Below are 21,365 nucleotides of genomic sequence, written 5' to 3'. Positions count from 1 at the left end.
CGCTGGGCACAGGGGACCTCGCGCTCTGCAGAACGGGCCTGAGATGCACGGCCAGGGGACAGGGGTGTCCAGCGACCGCTGATTGCCTTCTCATTTCAGTGTTGTTGAAAACTTTGCTTTAGGCAGAATTTGTCTTAAACATTTACATTTTCAATTTATACTATTTGTGAACTCAAAAATACAATCAAAGTTTTTACAAACTGGTGACCGGCTAGTCAGCCGCAGCTTCCATACATGTTTGCTTAGCCAGAACCATGGGTGGTTTTTTTAAAAAAAATTAATTTGAGTACTTGGGGGATAATGGGGGTAAGCGGGGAAGGGTTTTCCGGAACAACTACAAAGGACACGGGGACAAAAGCAAGGGGGCGTGGAAGCAAGGGAGAGAGCTGGGGTCGGCTGGCGTCGGGGAGGAGTGGTGGGGGGTAAATGCAGAGAACTGTAATTGAACAACAATAAAATAATTTTAAAAAATCGAATACTCGGAAGCAAACTTTTCATTCTCTAGTCCACTCCGGTCCTTGTCCTTCCCCACAGCCCCGTGTCGCGCCCCAGCGGCCAAGCGCCTGGGCTCCGGGGTGTTCTCGCCAAGCCCTGCAGACACCGGGCCTGCCACCCCGTGCCCTTGTGACGGCGTTTCTCGGGCAGACCAGGGATTCTGGGAAATGTTTTAGTTTATGCCATTTCAAGCCATTTTTAAACCAATTGTACAATTTCTAATGTAATTTTTAAGCATATACATCTTGGCAAAAATAATAGTTCAATTCTAGGACTTAAATTTTTAAACTTGGTAAAAGTATATTATTATTTAGAAATTTATAATGAAGCTTGATGTCAATATTAAAGTCTTCTTTGATGGAAGTTAGGCTTTAGGTATTAGGTACTTTTAAGAATTATAACAAAAATACATTCACCAACTTATAATTTTCTTTTTTTTTTAAAGATTTTATTTATTTATTTTTAGAGAGGGAAGGGAGGGAGAGAGAGATAGAGAGAGAGAGAGAGAGAGAAACATCAATGTGCGGTTGCTGGGGGTCATGGCCTGCAACCCAGGCATGTGCCCTGACTGGGAATCCAACCTGGGACACTTTGGTTCGCAGCCCGCGCTCAGTCCACTGAGCTACGCCAGCCAGGGCTATAATTTTCTAATAAAATTATTCTTATTCTAATAAATAATAAGTTTTGCCCATTGGGGATTTTTAGACTTAAAACGCTTCTATATTCTTTGCATTTCAAGTCACCAAGTAAACCAACGTTCATCTACGGAGAGTGTGTGAACTGTAAAAGAGTATTAAAGGTTTATGAACAAGGTCTCAATGCTTCTGAAATCATATCTTTTACATTCTAATTAGCAAGAGCAGCCAGGTTTCCTTGCGTGTTCACCGGATGTGAGAAGTGTCTGGCCGTGTGTGCATTTCAGGCTCCAAGGGACCCCTGGAGGTGCGGTGAGACCGGACTTGACCCCTGGAATCCCGGTTAGGCCCGCCTGTTGCGCGGTGGGCGCCGGAAACGGGGCGGCCGGGCCGTCGCTGCGGAAGTCAGAGCTGAAGGAGACAGACAGGAGGCCGGGGCGGGGGGCGGGGGGGGGGCGGGGGGGGCGAGGAGGAGCAGGAGCCCAGGACCGGCCGCGACCCGGACGTGGAAACAAGGGAGGTCAGCGTCGGTCTGTCTGACGGTGCACACTCACGGAACACGTGCGTGTAGGCGCCGAGCGTCACCCCGGCGGCAGCCTTGTCCAGGGCGGAGCCCCCCGGGGCCTCCGTACCTGGGGGACGTCTGGAGCACGTGACCGGGTGGCGCTGGCTGGGCGAAGGCGGGCTAACGGCCACGCGCAGGGAGCGGCCAGCCTGCTGCCCCGCTGTGCAAACGCAGGTCACAGTCCAGAGCCCACGGGACCTGGTTCAACGGAAACACAGCCCTGAAGTCGGGGCCACCTGTCACCGTGCCGGGGCTTGAGAAGACGTCTGCCTCCGGTCACAGGGCCACTGTGTGACGCCGGCCGGGTGCGGCGGCTCGACCCACCGGCGGGTGGCCTTGGACCGAGGCAGGCCTGCACGGTCGGACGCCTCTGCCGGCCGCGCTCGCGGAGCGGCGTGCAGTGTCCACACCCCAGAAGCAGGGAAACTGCCAGTGCGGGAGGAGAAGATGTCCTCCTTCGCCCGAAGCTCCAAAACGTCTTGTTGCGAATGGCCCACCGAGCCGCCGTGTTCCTCCGAGGGCAGCGTCTTGGAGGACGTTGCGGACGAGCACGCCCGGGCCGCGCCGCTCTGTCGCCCCCAGGAGCGCGTGCCGGCGTACGAGCCGGCGGGACACCGGCCAGGGAGGTAAGCCGGCCCCCGCGGGCCACCTCCTCCGTGGCCCAGAAGTGCGGCTCGCGGGAGTGACGAAGCGTGGCTGCGGCTGCGGCTGCGGCTGCGGTGGCGCGCCCCTGGCTGTGCGGGGGACGGCGGCGGGGGGGGCTGGGCATCGTACTGGGTGGGGCCGCGGTCGGGGGCTCCCGGGGTTTGAAGCATTTCCTGGAGGAAAATGAAGAACCTTCTTTTTTCTCCCGTCGTGCACGTCCCGAGTAGAGCGTGCGGGAAGGGGCCACGCGTGGCCGGGAGTCCGAGGGAGTCGTCCCCCCCCCCCCCCAGCACAGCGTCGGAAGGTGCTCGTGGTGGCGACGCTCTCCTTGTTCCGTGGGGAGGTTGCTGTGTCTCTTCCATGTCGGCCGAGTGGGCATTTTCAGTTTTTCTGCATTGTCTAGGGTCCGAGACCGTGAGACGGGTGACTTTACACGACTCCCCAGATGCGTGGGCGGGCATCCGCGGCTGGCAGGTGCCCGCCACGGCCGGTGGGGCGGAGGCAGCTCTCCCGCTGCCTTGCTCCGTGTTCACGAGGCTTCTTCCATTTAATAAACTGGGGAGGACAGGACAGGAGGTGGGCTGAGTACGTAACGGGCGCCGCTTTCTCGGATGCAGAAAGCATGGCGTCCTTTTGCAACGTGTTATTTCTCGCGGCCGACGGGCTGTCTTTGGGCCCCGGAAGGAGCGGACAGGAACAGGGGGCGGAGGCTGACGGTCGTCCGAGGTGCCTGTGGGGCGAACGCAGGGACGTGAGCTGACGGCTGGCGCGGGACCCCCGGCCGCCGGGTGGGCAGGGCGGGTCCGGGGGGCGGGGGTTCAGGAGGGCCTGTCAGTGTCGGAGCAGTTGGAGAAGCGGGACCCTCGTCCCGGGGTTTGTGTGCAGATCGTAGGGGAGCTCAGTTTATTTGTCATTTTACTTCTTGTTTTGAAAGCTTTCGAGACTATGGCCATGTTCCAGAATGTGTCCTTTAGATCGTTATCAGTGCCGTACCCTACGTAAATTGATATGGACTTACCTGTGTTAGAGACTGTTATATTAATGGATAGGCCCTTGTCAAAGGTATTTAACCAAAGGTGTGGTTATGTAACGATTCTAGTAAATCATGCTCTAGGAAATGATAGATTAGTAAAAAAGTAAGGAAAAAAGAAATGTTAGAGGTAACATTGACCTTAAGGTAATAGTTTCTGGAATGTTCTATCAGAGCTGGGCTTCAGCGCAGGACAGTGGGCCAGGTGCCATCTTGTGAGCAGAGTCCCGGCGTCCACTGTCCGTGTCGCGGGCTTCCTGTGCCAGCGGGGCCCTGGAGCCGGCCTCTGGTTTCGTCCTCGTCAGTGGGGACGGCCTCCTCGCAGCTGTGCGGAAAGCAGCGGGAAGCCGGCCCCCGGCCAGTGAGAGGACTCAGAGCACTGCGGTGTGCAGGGAACGGCCACGCGCAGGCATCCATAGTGACAGATCGTCCAGGGCTCGAGCTGCCCCGCAGGCCTGCGGCCAGGTGGTGAGTGCACCGCGGAAGGCTAAGCTGCTCGAAAAACCGTTCTCATTTTTATAAGGTGTACATCATACACTCTTCCATGGAATCAGTTTTCCACCCCGGCAAGGCCGAGGACAGTCGAGTTAACGTGACTCGAAGACGTGTGATTGTGAAGAAGAACATCACTTGTCCCGACTGCCGTGACGACCCGCGGTCTTGACCTCCTACTTTCCCAGTCCTTCCTTCTTCTTGCCTGTTCACCTTGACTCGTGTCAAACGTTTTCTTCCGTTTTCCAGACTGCTACTGTGGAAACATAAGCAGGTTTGTGTATCTAAGATTTGGTTTTCAGAAAATTCCGGATCTTCACCCGCCCCCAGCAGAGTGTTTACAAAAGGCTCCCAGTGCCCCTCAGTGAGGACGGGGGCGCACGCCAGGGGAAGGGACTCGTCTGGCGCTGTGCGCAGACTCCGCCTGCTCGGCCCTGGCCCGCCCGGCGCAGGTGTCGGGAATCCGTCCCTGCAGAGCTGCGCTGTGCACAGTGCGGCCGCACCCCACGTGCCTCCGCAGCCCATGCAATGCGGCGGGTCCGCAGTGAGCTGCGCTTTAGGTGTGAAACGCACCTTGGATTTCCAAGACTCGTTATGAAAAAAGAATGTAACGCACCCTGACAATAATTTGTACATCAGTTGTGTGTTGAATGGTAATTCTTGGGGTGCATTAGTTTAAATAAAATATATTCTTGAAGTTAATTTTACCTGTTTCTTTTTTACTTCTACATCGTAGCTACTAGAGAAGCTAACTGCATGAGCGGCCTGCATTCCATGTGTATCAGACAAGCCTGCCATGGCCTGTGTATTTAAATATCTTCAGGGACGTCCCCAAATGTGTCTAAATGATGACCTTATAGCAGCAAGAACAAAAAAAGAAAAAAAATAACAGAAAAAAATGACTTTTACAGGGAGATAGTACCGATTGTCTGTTGTTAAGTAGGTGCCAGTGAGTTCGCACAGCAGGGAGAAAGTTGCCTGGTTGTGGGGAGGGGCCGAGGCAGCGGCAAAGGAACCACCTGCCGTGACCCTGGCGACGCAGAGAGGCTGACGGCACACAGTCACTCAGCTCGGATGGGAGGGAAATAGCCACGAAAACACGGATTTCTCCAAATGTCTTGATGCCAGTTGCGGAGGATTGGGTAGGGGGCCAGAACTTTGGGTTTCTAGGTGAATGATTTTCAGCTTTTACTGCTTCAGTGGTCCAACGGAGCTAAGACTGGGAGAGCCGTCACCGCGAGCAGCATCAAAGGCATCCCAGACCTCTGTGAAGTGGGAAGTTTTGCAGAAACAAAGGCCTCCAGCGGAAAAGTAAAGGACGATGAATTGCAGCAAAGAAGGGGGTAGCGAAAGGGTCTTCCTGGCCCGGACCAGGATGAAACTGGGGGAGGAGGTTGGGGTGGTCTGTCTGGCCCATTGGGATGAGCAGTCAGACTGGAAGGTTCCGTACATGGTCAGTGTTCCTGACAGATAGGGGTGACGTCACATCACCGAAGATGACCAGCCAGATCCTGGTCACGCTGACAACCCGAGGTGAGGTTTTCAAAAGATGGAGAGAGGACCAAAAAGGAGACTTATCTGATTCTTCTTGAGCTTTTAGCTCTGATGTGTTATGAAGGTTTCCCTTCCACTTCACTGAAGCATAACTTCCCTACGATGAAATGTTTCCATTCTAAGTGCGCAACTGGGTGAATTCTGAAGAATAGTGGACACTCACGTGACCACCCCCCGTGTCCAGATACAGACACTCCCACCACCCCAAAGTTTCCCTGGGAACCATCGCGCTGGTCCCCTGGCCCCCTTGCAGCCCCCGTGGCTGGGTTTGTACCACGGCAGGTCAGTTCTGCCTCCCCTAGGACTTCACACAGGTGGAGCAATGCCCATTCCGGCGTCTGGCTTCTTGAGCTTAAGATAAATGCTGCGGCTTTATCAATGCCTATTGCTTTTCTGTGGCGGAGGAGCATTCCATTGTGTGCAGAAACACATTTTGTTTATCCCTTCACCTATTGATGGATGTTTGGGTTGTGTCTGCAGTGTTTTGGCTATTATGAATACAGCTGCTATAAATACTCACAGGCAGGTGTCGTGTGGGCGTGTTTTCACATCAACCGGGTAAATGCCCAGGGGCGAGGCTGCGGGGAGCCTGGGAGGGAGGGGCGTGCAGTGTTCTGGGGCACGGCCAAACCCTGCTCCCAGGGGGCTGCACCCCGCCGCGTTCCCGCCAGCCGGGACTGAGGTCCCTCTCGCTCTGCGTCCTTCCCAGGAGGAGGCGTCTGTTCTGCTCCTCTGCCCGCTTTTCGGTTGGGTTGGTGGTTTCCTTGAGAGTTTTTGTATTTTGGGGGATGGAAGTCCTTTGTCAGAGATGTGTTTGGAATATGCTTTCTACCGATTGATGGCTTTTTAAAAATTCTCTTAACATTGTCTTTTGCAGAACACACGTCTTTTGATTGATCGATTGAGTTGTTGATTTATTTATTGTTATTTATTACAGTTGTCCCAATTTTCCCCTATTGCTCCCCCCCACCCCTGAGCATGCGTTTTTAATTCTTATACATTTTGACCTACTAATGTTTTCTTTCTTGGGTTGTACCATTTGTGTCACGTTTCAAAACTCATCGCCTGCAATGGTTTGAGTGTGTCTCTCCAACATTTATATGTTGAAATATTACCCACCCCAAATTATGGTGTCGGGAGATGGGGTTTTGGGGGTGGTTAAGCCACGATGGTGGAGCCCCATAAATGGGAGTAGGGTCTCAGAGGCTCCAGAGGATACCTGCGGCCTTTCTCCCCAGGCGAGCGAGCACAGGAGGTCCGCCGGCCGCCCAGGGAGGCGGTCCTCACCCAGCCATGCTGGCACCCCGTTCCCAGGCTCTCGGCCTCCCTCCCGACGGAGAGAGACACATTTCTGTTCTCTAGTCCATGGTATTTTGTCGTAGCAGCCAGAACAGACGAAGGCGTCACCAAGCCCATGGTCTCTTCGGTTTTCCTCTGTCGTTGTTTTTCTTATTTTAAGTTTATTCAGATTTTTTATTTTTTCTTGAGTTGGTACCAGTAGTTTGTGTCTTTCCAGGAATTTATGTATTTCCCCTAAATTATCTAGTTTGCCATCATGAAGTTATTCATAGAATTACCTTAAAGTTTTAGGGTTTTACTTTTGTAAAGTTGGTAGTAATGTTTCTCTTTTCATTTAATTGGAAGTTGAATCTTCTTTCTTTTTCCTGGTTGGTTTAGTGGAAAGTGGGTTGATATTTTGAATCACCAACTTTGTTTTTGTTTTGTTGATCTTCTCTATTATTTTTTAATTCTCTATTTTAATATTTCTACTCTAATTATTTTCCCCTCCTTTTTCTTATTTTTTTCCAGTGTCTTTTAGTGGAAGGTTAGGTTGTCCACTTAAGATTTTTCTTCATGGACACGTGTTCACAGCCACAGATTTCCCTCTAAGCACCACCCGAGTTGCATCCTCCAAGTTTTATTGTGCTGTGTATTAGTTTTTATTTATGTCAAAGTAGTTCTTAAATGTCTCTTGGCATATCTTCTTGACCCACTGGTGAAGTATGTTGTTTAACTTATACACATGTGTAGATTTGTAAAATTTCCTCTGTTGCTGATTTCTAATTTCACTTCTTCGTGGTTGGATGTACTTGGAGCAATTTCAACCCTTTAAATATACTGAGCCTCATCTTATGTCTCCGATGACGGTCTGTCCTGGAGAACATTTCATGTGCTCTGCAGAAGAACGTTTGTTCTTCTCTCACTGAGGGGAGCGTTTACAGATGCCCGTTAGGTCTGGTCCGTGTGCTGGTCCGGTCTGCTCGACTTGGTGTCTGCCTCGTTGTTCTGCCCGTTATTGGAAGGAAGGCACTGGGGTCTCCAACTATTATGTTGAATGGTCTGTTGCTGCTCTCAATTCTGTGAGCTCATGCTCCATATATTTTGGGGAACTATATTTCTTACAAACTTCCTGATGGAATGACCTCTTTATCATCATAAAATGTCTATCTCTAGCAACATTTTTATTTAAGTCTTTTTTGTTTGGTTTTAGTACAACCCTTCCTATTTGTTATACTTGCTGTTCATGGATATCTCCTTTCCTTCCTTTAACTTTTAACCTATTTGTACCTTTGAGTCTGTGTATTTCTCCTGTAGATGGCGTATAGTTGGATCTTATTTTACTTACCCAGTGGGACTGGATTTTTTAATCTGTTCACATTTAATGTGATTCATGATGGAGTTGGATCTATGCACGTTATTTTTGTCTTCTACATGCCTCGTGGGTGAACCTCGGTGGTCCTGATGGCAGCCTGTGGGGGGGCAGGAGGACCCTCCCAGGATGCCCACACGCTGACTCCCGGGCCGGTGAATGCGTTAAGGTTATGTGGCAAAAGGGATTTTGCAGGTGCAGTTGCAGTCTTGAAGACAGGGCGAGTGTCTGGGGTTGTCAGGGGGGCGTGGTGTAGTCGCACAAGCTCTGGAGCCGGAGATTTGTGGCCAAAGGAGCCCAAGGCCTCAAGTGTGAGAGGGGCTCATTCCGCCGCAGCTGATGGGGCCTCGTGGAACCTGGGAGCAGGGCCCCAGGCAGAGTCTGGAAGCAGGCACCGGCCCCTGGCTGAAAGCCAGCCGGGACCCGCTGTCCCCGGGCCCGCATCCACAAGGAACCGAGTCCCTCGTGGGTGTAGGGCTGAAGCTCTGAGATAATAATGGGTACTGTCTCCAGCAGCTGAGTTTGTGCCGGGTTGTCCCATCAGTCATGGAAACCGACGTGCATGCGAGGTGTCCGTTGTCACGCCAGATGGACCACACGCACGGAAACGGCCCTACCGCCAGTGGAGGACGGGCGTGTGACGCAGACTCCACGGTGGGATGCCGGACTGTTCAGGGGAACTGAGCGCAAGGCGGGGGGCAAGGGGAGAATCTGCTCATCAGTGCTCGACGCTAAAAATCCTGTTGAAAACGTAGAATGCTGAGGACATTGTGCGCGGTGCCTGTGCCTTTTGCTTGGAGGGAGGGACTCTCGGAGTGACCTCGACTAGTCATGGCCTTTCTCTTGCGTGAACACGGGGTTCGTGTTCCTGTTTAAGACGCTGAGATCCTGATTTGTTGAGTTGGAGCGGAAAGGGGCCAGCCTACCAACACAGACACGACTGTTGTCACCCGGCCCGGAGCAGCGGAGTCAGGTAAGCGGAGAGCACAGACGCAGTGGCACACTCGGCAGTAACGAGGGGCATCTGGGCCTCTGCAGTGCTGGCCCCCGAAGGACGGAAACCGGCCCGGGACACCCGGCGGCGCCTCAAAGAATCTGAAGTAGATTCCATTTCGGAGGCTCCTCATGGCCCCGTTCTGTCGCCTTGGTGTGGCTCGGGCTGCTGTGACATTTCCTGGCGGCGACTCATCGAACATACAGCGTTAAGTCCTCAGGCGTCTCTTCCTGCCCGGCGACTCATTCCCCAGGCTCTCAGGCCAGCTGGAAGTGTACTGGTCCCCAATAATGAAGAAGGTGGGGACTGGGGGCTCAGCGGGACCAGGACCCCAGCCAGCCAGCGGGGGCGGGGTGCAGGGGGAGCGGCCCCGCCCCCAGGGAGAGCGCCCAGGGCGCCCGCCGCGTGCAGGGGGAGCCGTGTCTCCGGCTCCGGCATTCGTCCCCACGGGTCACCGCGTGGGGCCATCCATCCCGCGGAGGTTAAAGGGGTATTTCTCAAAACCTGGTGGGGAGGGGCAGCCTCTCGGGAGGCTGTTGCGTCTTTGAGTTAAAGGCTCTGAAGGGGAGAGGAGGTGGTTACTTTAAAGTCAGTAGCGAACGTCATTTCACCCCCGCCAAGCCCCCCGAAAGGTGTCACAGTCACGGACTCGGGTAAATCTGCCGGCTCGTCTTCGGCGCTTCCCGGCTTCCGCAAGGCGTCTGGGCTCGGCCCAGGTGAACCCAGGCCTCTGTCGTCACTGCTGCTGGTCAGGGGTTCTCCTCGAGTGGGACTGTCACTTGAAAGGGAAATGACGTGTCGTCCTTTGGGTTCTTCTGACTGTGTTGACACCACAAACGTGCGAGCACGTAGTCCGAGCAGACGTTCCTTCCAGCCCAGAAGGAAGGCGTGTGCCCACGCTGCGCCTTTCCCAGAAGAAGGTTCTCGGTGGGGAATGGCCGCACCTTGGGAGTTCCCGAGTTACTTTCTGACCTTCTGCCTTGGATTCCAGATGCCCATCCTTCCGCTGGGTGGTGTCAGTGCGGGGGACTTCCTTAATAAATACTATCTCTACCCTCAGGATTAGTGCTGGTCTCCAAAGGGTGTTTGGGGGTTTTCTGAGGGTCTTTCTGATGCAAAAATCTCTGCTGCTCCGCCAGCCTCTGAAATCCTCGCTGGCGCCTCCCTTTGCAAACACCCCTGGGGGCGCTAGTGCAGGTACTGGTACTGCTCCCCTGTCTGAATGGGCACAGTAAAGGGAGTGGTTTAACCGGACCTTCCCCTGCATGGTCTTTGGTACGGGCAGGGTGGGGCAGCACAGGGCGCGGCCGCCGGGCAGGGGCCTCTCCGTCTGGAAGGGCGCAGCAGGGGAGGGGGCACAGGAGACAAACCTCCTGTGTTTTGTGTTTGATTGTTTTCTTGGGATTAGCCTAGCTTTGAAGATAAAGGTTTTGCTTTCCGCTGTAGTTTATTCTTTCTTTTTCAACGTAATCATAGGGCATTGTGATTGAGTGAATGAACGAATGAACGAATGAAATCTTCGCAGGGACCAATTAAGGAATGAAGGATTACCCTGGGTACGGTGTGGTTGTTTTCTTGGAATGAAGGAAGGCCTTTCTTACAAGGAGCCCCGCTCTGTTATGACAAGCCAAGAACCACAGTGGCGGGGCTGTGTGGGAAACATTTCCAAGGTCGAGTTGGGCTGAACCTTCTCTCTCTTTTTTTTTTAGGAGTCTTTTTATTTCTACCTGATGCAGGAGCGGCATTGTAGGCTGGCAGGCTTTTCTCATTAACTTAAGCTCTTTTTGGCTTCCCTTACTTATGGGGGTTCTCACCGGTGTTTGTACTGGGTTGGCCAAAAAGTGCATTTGGTTTTTTTCCATAAATTTTTAAAGACTTAGTAGTCTTTAACTTCATTCCGAACAGTTTTGTTGGATTGCATTGTGACAGCTGTCACAGCAGCGCGCATTTTAAAAAAACGTATCAAAATGGGTGAATTTTTGTGTATCCATTGAAATATTGAAGATGGAAGAAAACACGCAACATTTTCAGCATATTATGCTCTATTATTTCAAGAAGGGTGAAAATGCAACTGAATCACACACAAAAAAGGTTCGTGCAGTGTTTGGGGGAGGGGCTATGACTGATCATATCAAAAATGGTTTGTTAAGTTTTGTGCTGGCGATTTCTCGCTGGACGATGCCCCACGGTCAGTCGGGCAGACCAGTGGGACAATGGGACTGGTCCCTGCGGGAACAGGAGTTTGCCGAACTCGCCAGTAGAAGGACCGGAGCGCTGGGTTCTGTGTCACCCGCCTAGGAGACGGCCCACTTTTCGGGGGCGCACTGACCCTGACCCCACTTCTGCAGGTCGGAGGTTAAAACGAGGATGCAGTTTGCTGGGTTTTGCTGACGAATTTTCTGGAGAAGACGTCTGGACGTTTGTTTGGGTGGGTTTCCCAGTCCCGCACTTTGGGCAGGTCTCCTTCAGGGGCCCCTTCAGAGTGGCCGCAGAGGTGACCGGATCGCTCCGAAGGCTCCTCCTCAAGCCCATGGCTCCGAGCTCCAGCGGGGACCCCTGCTTTCGAAGGTGTCAGTGAGCCAGGCACTCAGGGCTGGCACACGGGTGCGGGGAGGGCCCTGATGATCTTCGCCTTCGCAGCTGGTTTTTCTGTTGCTCGAGGTGGCCGTTGTCTCTGAGGGGCCAGTGCTTTCGGCGTCTGTGTCAACATCTGCACTCAGGTCAGTGGGGGCCGGCTGGGGGACTTCGTGTCCTCTTCCGGGCAGTGAGAGTCCCCTCCAGTCCAGCCATCGGAGGAAGCAGCAAGGGCTTCCCTTCCCTTTTGTCCGCGCACAGGATGCCTCCCCGGCTGCGAACACCCCAGCACCCACTCCTGCTGTGCTGGAGCTCCAAGCAGCCAGCGCTGCGTCTCTGGGAAGGGGAGCTACCTGGGTAGAGGTCCAGACAACCCCACGGGTCTAATGACCCCTCCCTAACCAATGCTGGATGGGCGTGGACGATGCCACACGCCAGCGCCCGGCCCTGGTGGGGACAGGTCGGCTCAGGTGCGGCCAGCGCTCCCCTAGGGCTCCTCTGGGCCCCAGCCAGCGCCCCCACTCTGAGGGTGCCTACCTGCCTGCCCCTCTCCCTTCCCGGTCCGGCTCCTCCTTCCCCGCTGCCCAGGACAGGAGCTCGACGTTCACCTTGACATCGACCCAATTCTCCAGTTTTCATTTTGGGGAATTCAACCTATATTTCCCTATAGCCAAATTTGTCAAGTCTTCAGTGGGGAGAGCAAGCCTGTAAGTATCATCTGGGAGCCGTCAGGGCTGGTAAGCAACATTTTAAGGATCCGTAATGAACCTGTGCCCCTGTGTGGGCACCTGGAGCCTGGAAGGAGGTTGAAGCTTCAGGACTCAGCGGGGCAGGGACAACAGGGGCAGAAGCCAACAGGGGGAGGAGCCAACAGGGGGTGGGGCCAACTGGGCAGCAGGGCGTTGGGAGAGCCCAGAGCTGCCTCTGTGGGTTCCCTCCAGTGGGGTCTGGGCCCGTGATTCCAGTCTCTGGGTGGGAGTGCAGTCAGTCAAGTAAAAATGACAGGATTGGGTGAGGACATTTCTGAGCTCCCCTCTGGGACTAACGTTGGAGCGTTGTGAGCATATTTTATGGCCAAGAAGGAACCCAGCAGAGCACCCAGGTCTAAGGCAGGCTCTCGTGGGCGAGGTGGAGCTGAAGGGAAAGACAGGGGTTTAGGAGCTGAAGACCACACTGTCTGCATTCGGGAGCCCCAGAGAAACAGAGCCAGTAGGGTGTGTGTGTGTGTGTGCGTGTGTGTTTGCATGTGTGTGTGTGTGAATGTGATCTCTCTGTCCCCACTTGGAGACTGATTCTAACGCACTGGATGACCGTGGGGGCCGTCCCAAAGTCCTCCGGACAGGCAGTGAGGCTGGGCACCCAGGGCAGACTCGGTGTTGCAGCCCCAGTCCCAGGCCGTCTGCGGGCAGAGCTCCATCTCCCCGGGGGAGATTGCCAAATCTCACTGAAGGCCTTGAACTGTTTGGACCAGGCTTACCCACCTTCGAGAGGCTAATCTGCCTTAGTCAGAGGCGACTGAGTTAGTGGCAGTGTTGACCTCGCCTGAGGTTAATTTCACAGCAGCATCCGGGCTGGTCTGCGACCCGAGACCTGGGGCTGTGGCCCAGACAAGTGGACACACGGTGTGTGAGCCATCACACTGCTCCGCCTGGGAGACTGGGACCTCGGCGTGCTCGAGGGTGGCGCCTAGACGGTGGGTCAGGGCCGGGCGAGCACCGCAGGCCTGGTGTCCGGGCGTGGGGGTGGGAGGCGCCCCCTGGGCCAGTCGTCCCTGCGGCCCTGCTGTTGGCCAGCGGGACGGCCAAGCAGAACGGCCACCTTCTGTGCCCACATTCTGTGAGCCCAGACGTGATCCGAGGTTTACACAGTAAGGCTAAATGTGACAGCCGCAGCCTTCAAGCTCAAGTTCAAGTTCTTGACTCTTAGACATTGCGGGGCTTCAGAAGGTTTTGTGGTTTATGTTTGTTTCACTCCCTTGCTGTGAATTCCACAGGAAAAAAACGTTCATACGTTAGGAGAGATTATTGCATACGAGAAAACTGGTCTTGGATAGGCTTAGGGGGTCAAGCGTCCCCGTGATTAGTTAGGAGATACAGTTTAATATCTTTGGGGTCAGTGATGTAATTTGAAGGTCAAAATATTGCATAATAGATGAACAGCTGCAGACAGGCTGGGTTAGGAAACGCTGTGAATTATTTAGATTTGTTTCTTTTTATCATCTCGATTTCCAGCTGTACTCCTTCTGCTGCGGCATCATCCCATGCCTCCTCTCTATCCCCTTCCTCTGCTGTTGGCCTCTCTCTCGCCGCCTGGGGGTCCCGCCACCTCACGCCGTGTGTTGCGTCCAGAGCCCGCCCTCAGCTCGCGCTGCCCACACCCTGAGCTGTGTTTCTCGGGAGCGGCCTGTGGGCTGTGGGCGCTGAGGTCTCTTTGGGAGCTTGTGGAAGGTCTGGATTTCTGTGTTCGAGCCCCCACCGTCCCAGACGCACGTTTACCGGTGTGCCCCCTGTGGCCTCATGGAAGTATTTTGTCTGAAGGTGACAGTGGCCGCTGTGCTCCTTTTGCAGGCTGGCAACCCCCAGGAGCGACCATGAGCGAAGTCCTTGGGGGTGGCTGCAGGGGGGCAGTGGTAGGGCCTCCTGCTCCGGCGGGGGGCGGGGGGTGCGTGGGATCTAGTCGCCTGACCGACCGTGTGGAGGAGAACCTCGGTTTTCCTGCTCTAACGGTATAGAGACTAGAGATGGAGGAGTGAGCTTGGTGGAGAATTTTAAGACAGAGGTTGGAGTGCACATTGGAACTTCTCCTTTTGAAAATAATTTATTTTATTCCTCCTTGACAATCTGTTATTCCTTCCTCTACAACACATCTTCTTTAGCTCTTAATAAGTTGGTAGACATATCAAAAGGGCGACAGTAATGATAAACCCGCACACTCAGTGCACTGTTGATGAGATTTACATCATTTCCATTAATGCCTACTTTCCTCAATGGCAAAGGAAAACCTCACGGATAATTGCATGGTTATCACAGTGTTTTCATCTATATACAAACAAGTGAAAAGTGGCAAATCCTTCTCGTTTGGAGTCATTCCTGTGTTGGGAGCTGCACAGAGTTCTGGCTGACGGGAGAGAAGTTAGAAGACTTTGTTTCCTGCGGAATGCTGAAATATGACTGTTTGTGTCAGATTCCTGTAGCAAAACTCAGAAAGCCCCATTTAACTCGCTGCAATGAATCTCTCTCTTTTTCTCTCTCTCCACATCAAGTATGTTTGATTTTCTTCCTGGCCAGAGAGCACAGCCTTGCTGCCACCTGAGCGAGAGGTGCGTGGATGATTTAAGATTTAAGCAACGTGTTCCCCCTAAGAAATGTGCATTGTGATCTGCAGTATAAATCTCTGATTATCTCAGAATTTCAAATAAAGCACGCGATCAAAAACTACTTGTTCCTAGCCTAAAAATCCGACGGGAGGAACACCAGCCGGATGCCCAGGGGAGGGGTGTCAGCCACCCGGCCTGGGGCTGTTCCGGGCCGCGTCGTGGGGCCTTTCCCGGACCCGGCAGGAGCCACGCTTTTCAGGCGTCGTAAGATCTAAGGAGCCAGGGAAGGCTCTGACGTGTTGGAAATGGAAATACGGTTGCAGAAACGGGCTGTCTTAGAGAGGCGGCCCAGCAGATTCTGTGCAGGCTTATTCGCACAGGGTCAGCGGTCAGTTGGAAATGACCTTTCCTGGATGCTCATTATGGAAAAGTCCTCTAGAAAAATGTTCTGTTCCCCCGTGTTTTCCTTCTGATGGAAACAAGACTGCCTAAGAGACTGGGTGTGGAAGAATTTTTCCCATAGCTCCAATTAGCAAAATGACTCACAGCCCAAACCTGCACCTGCTCAGGTATAACCAATATTTATTTCCACCTGGGATGCTGTGTGTTCGCTGCTGTAAAGGAAGAAAAAATACTAGAATGTAATTAATGACAAGTTTTCTTCTAGCTTAAAAAGGTAAAACTAAAAAATGCCATTGTCTTAGGGTCTCCGTATGGCCCTGTAAAGACATTTCTCTCCTCTCCTTTTCTTAAAAACCATCCCCTGGAGGAGGAGGAGAAGAAACGGAAAACACGAAACTCGCCATCAAGGACACTGTGCGGGAACTGGGCCGTGGAGACGGCGGGGTGCGGGGCAGAGAAGAGAAGGCTGCTTTGCACCCACCACCTTGGGAAGCCCTGAGCACGGGAAGTGCCAGGCATCGTGGCACGTGGGACCGCAGGGGACAGAGCGTCCCAGACACGTCTCAGGCACAGAGGACGCAGCTTGGTGGGGCTGAGGGACAGCAGGTGCGCAGTGCGGTCTGCACGGCGGGTGGGGAACCCCCCGTCTCTCCCCAGCCCTGCCAGGTGGAGTGCTTGGAGGTGAGGGAGGCGCCTCTCGGGGTGAGAGGCAGGCGGACCTTCCTGTGGAGAGGCCGGCCCCCAAGGGGAGGCTTACAGATACGGGCAACGGCGGGGCCCCGACGGAAACTAACCCAGGGACCGAACTGTCTTCATTTTCACACACATCACATCATGTTTTTCCTCTAGAATTACTGCTGTTTTATGTCATGTTTAAGAAACCTTTCTCCGGGAAGAGGATATGATGTAGAAATCCTCATATGTTATCATTTTTGTGTATATGTATAATTTTATAATATATGTATTTTGTAATATGTATAATTTGGAAATATTTTGTAATATATTCTAATGTGGAAATATGTTGTCATATATATAATTTTAATATATACTATTAATTTAGAAATTAAATATATACTATAAATCAAATATATGTAATTATATATTATTTTGGAATTAAATATATAAAAATAATACATACTTTGTAACACTGTGTGTGTGTGTATGGTCTCCAGAAGGTATCCAGCCATGTAATATGAAAAATAGAGACATATATTCAAGAAGATACAGGAAACATTGTACACAGGACAATGATGCCTCAGTCCCCTTCAAAGTGGGCACCTCGGGACCACACACAGTTCTCTCAATTGCCATCAACTGCCCCATTGTATTTTCTTGAATGTCACTGATGATCTAAAATCTCTTCCCTTTCAAAGGTGATTTTAGTTTTGGGAAAAGCCAGAAGTTGCAGGACGTCAAAGCTGGGCTGTAGTGGGGCTGAGTCACCTGGGTGATTTGATGTTTTGCCAAAATACTCTGCATGAGACGTGATGCATGAGTGGGTGCATTGCTGTGATGAAGCTGCCAATCACCAGTTGCCCACAGCTGCGGCCTTCTGAATCATCTGAATAGTTTCTGCGGGGGAATGTTCAAGCTTAACACAAAATTTGGTGCAGATTCGTTGCTGTACTCTCTCAGTCATTTTAATGCAACAGCCACACAGTACACATGCTCACTCAACAGCATCTACCACCCTCACCGACTAGTACAGTGAAGTTGTCATTCCAGTCCGCTCTCCTGGGCTGCCAGGTTACGTCGATGTCACACAAACCATTCTCATCATATGAACAATGGAGTTTTTCTGGACAGACCTAGTACATAAAATCTGGATATATCAGGGAGGGGAAAATCGCTTAAAATGTTGAATATGGTTTCTTGGGGGCAAAGAAAGAGTAAAGTAGAGAAGATCAAGAGACAAGGAATGTTTGTTTTGTTTCACGTTTGTTACAAACTCCTAGAACTATTTAATGTTTAAAACGACCTAAAAACAATACTTTCAACGAAGCAAACATTGATAAAAATAAAACTATCCACCCAAGCCTTCTCACCCCTCAAGACGCCCTAACAGAGCATCCCTGGGAACAGTTCCTCGTCGCCACGTTGCAGTCACGTGCGCCACTGTGGCCATCGGTGTGAGTGAAGGCTTCCAACTGGGCCATGTCGAACAGTCACGTTCCACAAAACTCCGAACCGGTGAATCCCCGAAGGTTCTCTCACATCACAGCAGGGCTGCTTTATGTGGGTTGCGTCTGAATTCAGTGCTGGCCTCCAGGTGGGCGGTGACGGTGCAGTGAGGGCAGCGGGCGTGTACAGATCGGGGAAACACCATGAGGACACACCTGAGCACTGCGGGCCTGGAAGCTTCCAGGAAAGGCAGAAACGTGGGTAGAAAAGTGTGTGGGCGCAAGGAAGAGACTCCTGGATTTAGACTTCAAACGATGACTGAAATGCGTGTGAGTCCAGAGTCTACCACAAATTCTACTTTTTAATTAAAGCACAGTCTAGATATAATCTTGATACATATTCCATGGCACAGACTTTACTGCCTGTTAAATTGATTTTTTCCTCGGCAATCTCCTTCTCGTTTCTTCCCTGTTGAATTCAGACCTCTCGGGGGCTTGGGTTTTTATGACTTCAAATCAGCGTCTTCGGTGTCTGTCCCCTCTGAGACGTGTGCAGTGTCTTTCCCTTCCCCATCGAGTGAGCCGCGTTCCCTGGCCGCCGGAGGCTCTGAGCGGGAGGGGCTCGACAGGCGGCCTGTGTTCACCCCGCGTCCTGGAGCCCCGACCGCTCTTGCGGTGTGAGTGTCTACGGGGTACCAGACACGAGGGTGATCACGCCATCTGTTATGTGCAGGTCACCAGCCGACAGATGGTGACTTTGGGTGAGGATGCTCTTCTGTCCTGGGATTGACTGAGAACAGGGGAGTTGGTTCTCGCTGGCTATTATGGGGAAAGAGCTTTTCATTCCTGGATAGCACCGAAGTCCTAAACAACCCTTACTCTATCACTGAAACCAAGAGTTTGCCGTCTGCACGTACCGCTGCTTCCAGAGGGCTGTGGGAGTTTGCCTAGGTGCCTGGGTTTGGGGCGCGGGGGACCAGGGGTATGTAGGTGCCCAGGGAAAGTCGGGGACGGAGAGCCCGGGGGGCAGGGCAGCCCTGGGGTGCACACGCTTGCAAGAGGAATGGTGGGAGGGCACCGGCTAGCTGGGTTCTGTTTCACAGGGTAGGGGGGTGGGCACTTCTGTCAAAGAACTGACTCACCAGGTTTAAGTGGCAGTCTTTCCACGTCACCAGCAGGGAGCACAGACACCCCAAACTGTGTGTCCGGAGACCCACACTGCCCTTGGTGGACGGTGAAAAGTCTTGTCTTGCAGAAGGAGCTCTGACCGTGCCCTGCCACGCTTACCTGTGTCCAGAAAAAAAACCGTCCTCAATCTGGGGCTCAATCAACCGAGGACTCACCTCCTTGCCACCTGCAGGTTCATCTGTCTGGTGACGTGACACAATCTGCCCTGCACTCTGGTCATTTGGGGTCCAGGGGGTCTGGCTTGGGCCCCAAGGCACTGAGCGTGTCATGACGTAGCCCGTCCCCAAACCGCTGTCTATGGGTAGCCACGTCCGTGTTTCAACCCCCCCACAGCCACATTCCGACTGAGGCTCCGGTCCTGGTGGGCTGGCACAGCTGCTTCTGCGCCAGTGACGTCACAGGAGCTGCAGCGTGAGGGGAGCACAGGCAAGGGGGGCACCCGCCGGCCACCAGGTCTGGGTGTCGCTCGCCTCGATGCCCCGACTCTCTCTGCCGCCCCGAGGGACACGCTGCCGTGGTTCCCGAGACCACGGTGGTGGGTGTCTTCAGCCACCCTCCCAGGAGGGGAGAAGAAGACTTCTCCTCTGCATCACGTTTCATCAGGGGATGCCCCACAGGGCGTTTCTCGGTCCGGGCACCTCCTTCTCCCCCACGCCTCGGCTGTGCTGGAGCGAACCAGTCGGGGCGAGCTCCGTGTCGCCGTGCCCGGGGTGTCGCCCTGCCCGGGCTGAGCCCCTGCCCTGCTCGCCCAGTCTTCCTGACGCAGAGCGCGCCCTGTGTGGAGACGCCACGCCGCCCCTGCAGCTGCCTTCAGTCGTCGTCCGCAGCCTCTCGCGTCTGGCAGTCCTGCCCCGGCACGGCCAGACCCTCACCCCCGGTCGGTGACGGACAGGATGCTCCCCCCCCCCAGCCCAGCTCTGCATCGGAAGGATGTCCGTCCCAGGGACTCAGCTCTGCCCCTGGGAACGCCTGGGTCCGGGGCGAGGCCCACGCGTGTCCGAGGGAGGTGAGGTGCCCATTCTGGTCCCACCTCACAGAGCAGCAGGCGTTCCGAGAGTGATTCTGGTGCCGGCCACGGTTAGCGCGATCGAATGACCACCCGAGGCGTCGTCACTCGCGTAGCAGTTTGCAGTTCACAGCGCTGCAGAGGAAACAGCCCATCCTTCCTCCATTCAGACTTTCTAGATTTCTCCTAACGCCTAATGGCATCATGTCTGTGCTTTAAAAAAAAAATCCTGTGGCTTAACCACCTCTCTGCTCCTCACCAGGAGGGTCCTTCGGTCTCATTCCAGCGCTGTCGCCACGTGAAGCCGGATGCGAGCCCATGCGGGGGGCAGGCGGACCAGTAGTCAGGGTGCTCGCCTTCTGCACGTGCACAGGAGTCTTCCGCCGGCCTCACCGAGCTGAGCTGGCGGGCGCAGGGAACGGGGCCCCGCGCTCTCCAAGGGCTCCTCCGGATACGCTGTCGCGGATTCGTGGGCTGTCTCTGTGAGTGCACTGACCGTCTGCGTTTAGACGCGTCTGGCATTGTTGTACGATTTAGAAATGCTGTCCCCAAACAGTAGTCTTACTGCCTCGAAAAGCTAATCACAATTCTTTCCCTCCCCCCTTCCACTTAAATATGCATGTCGAGTTACTACTGGCTTCTAAAGATCAGCCTTAGCATATAAATGCGTTTGTAATGGATATAATTTCTCGCTCTGGACATGAACTTCCTCAGGATCTTAGGTTAGCATTTACTGAAGGTTAATGCAGGAAATAGCGCTCATACATTGCATGTTGTAAGATGCCGTCTAGGGTGATAAAGAATTGGCTTGCTGTTTAGAATTGAAGTGAATTCCAGTCTCAGTGCTTCCTGACTCAAAAATCAAGAAAACAGTTTTTGGGACAGACTAGAAACACACTGTGTTTGTCATTATGAGCTGTTGGTAGTAGCTCCAGCCTGTCCCGGGATTTTTGAAGGAAAGTGTGTTGGCCAGTTGCTGGGGGACTGGGAGGCAGCTTTCTGAAGGTGGTGCATCGTTTGGGGTGAGGCCATTTCTCAGCCCCCTGCACCCACAGTAGAAGCTGAAGAAACGTGGTGTAAGACAGTGAGGCCCGGTTACCACCGGCCCTTCCACAGGGACCCTGGCCTCCGCTCTGACCCACGTGCTGGGGAAGAGCGTGGGGCGGGCTGCTCTGTCTCTCCCTTGGGTTTCTCACTCGTGGTGGGGCCTCAGGCCACGGGTTAACTGTGGACAGCTCATCTTTTGGCTCATCTGTAGTTTTTCTGAAGGACAGAAGTTCTCCATTTCTACGTGGTGAACCACATCATGTTTTTCCCCTCTACACCTAGTGTCGCTTTGTGACTTCTTTAAGAGACCTTTCCCTGGGTAGGGGTTAGGATGTGGAGATCCTCACATACTCTCTGCTAAGGCTTTAATATTTTTCTTTTCATGTAAGATGTACACTCAATCGATGGTTCGTTTATGGGTAAATCATGAAAAAAGCTAATTTAATTTTTATGCGTGCATGCACAGCTACCCCAGCACCGTGCACTGGTTCAGTGAGAGGGCTGTTCTGAGTCTGTCCTTTACCCCGAGGCTCTGGGACACAGTCTGCGCTCTGTGCTCTCTTTCCCAGGTCCCTGTCCCTCGGGCAGCAGCGCCGCACTCTGCAGGTGAATCCTGACAGCTGGCCCAGCAGGGCCGTCCTTTCTCTTATTT

Source organism: Phyllostomus hastatus, unplaced genomic scaffold (assembly GCF_019186645.2).
Source record: "Phyllostomus hastatus isolate PE091 unplaced genomic scaffold, TTU_PhHast_1.1 phas_contig_80, whole genome shotgun sequence".
Classification (NCBI taxonomy): domain Eukaryota; kingdom Metazoa; phylum Chordata; class Mammalia; order Chiroptera; family Phyllostomidae; genus Phyllostomus; species Phyllostomus hastatus.
The sequence above is the reverse complement of the archived record's forward strand: the minus strand, read 5'-3'. Positions refer to the sequence as shown.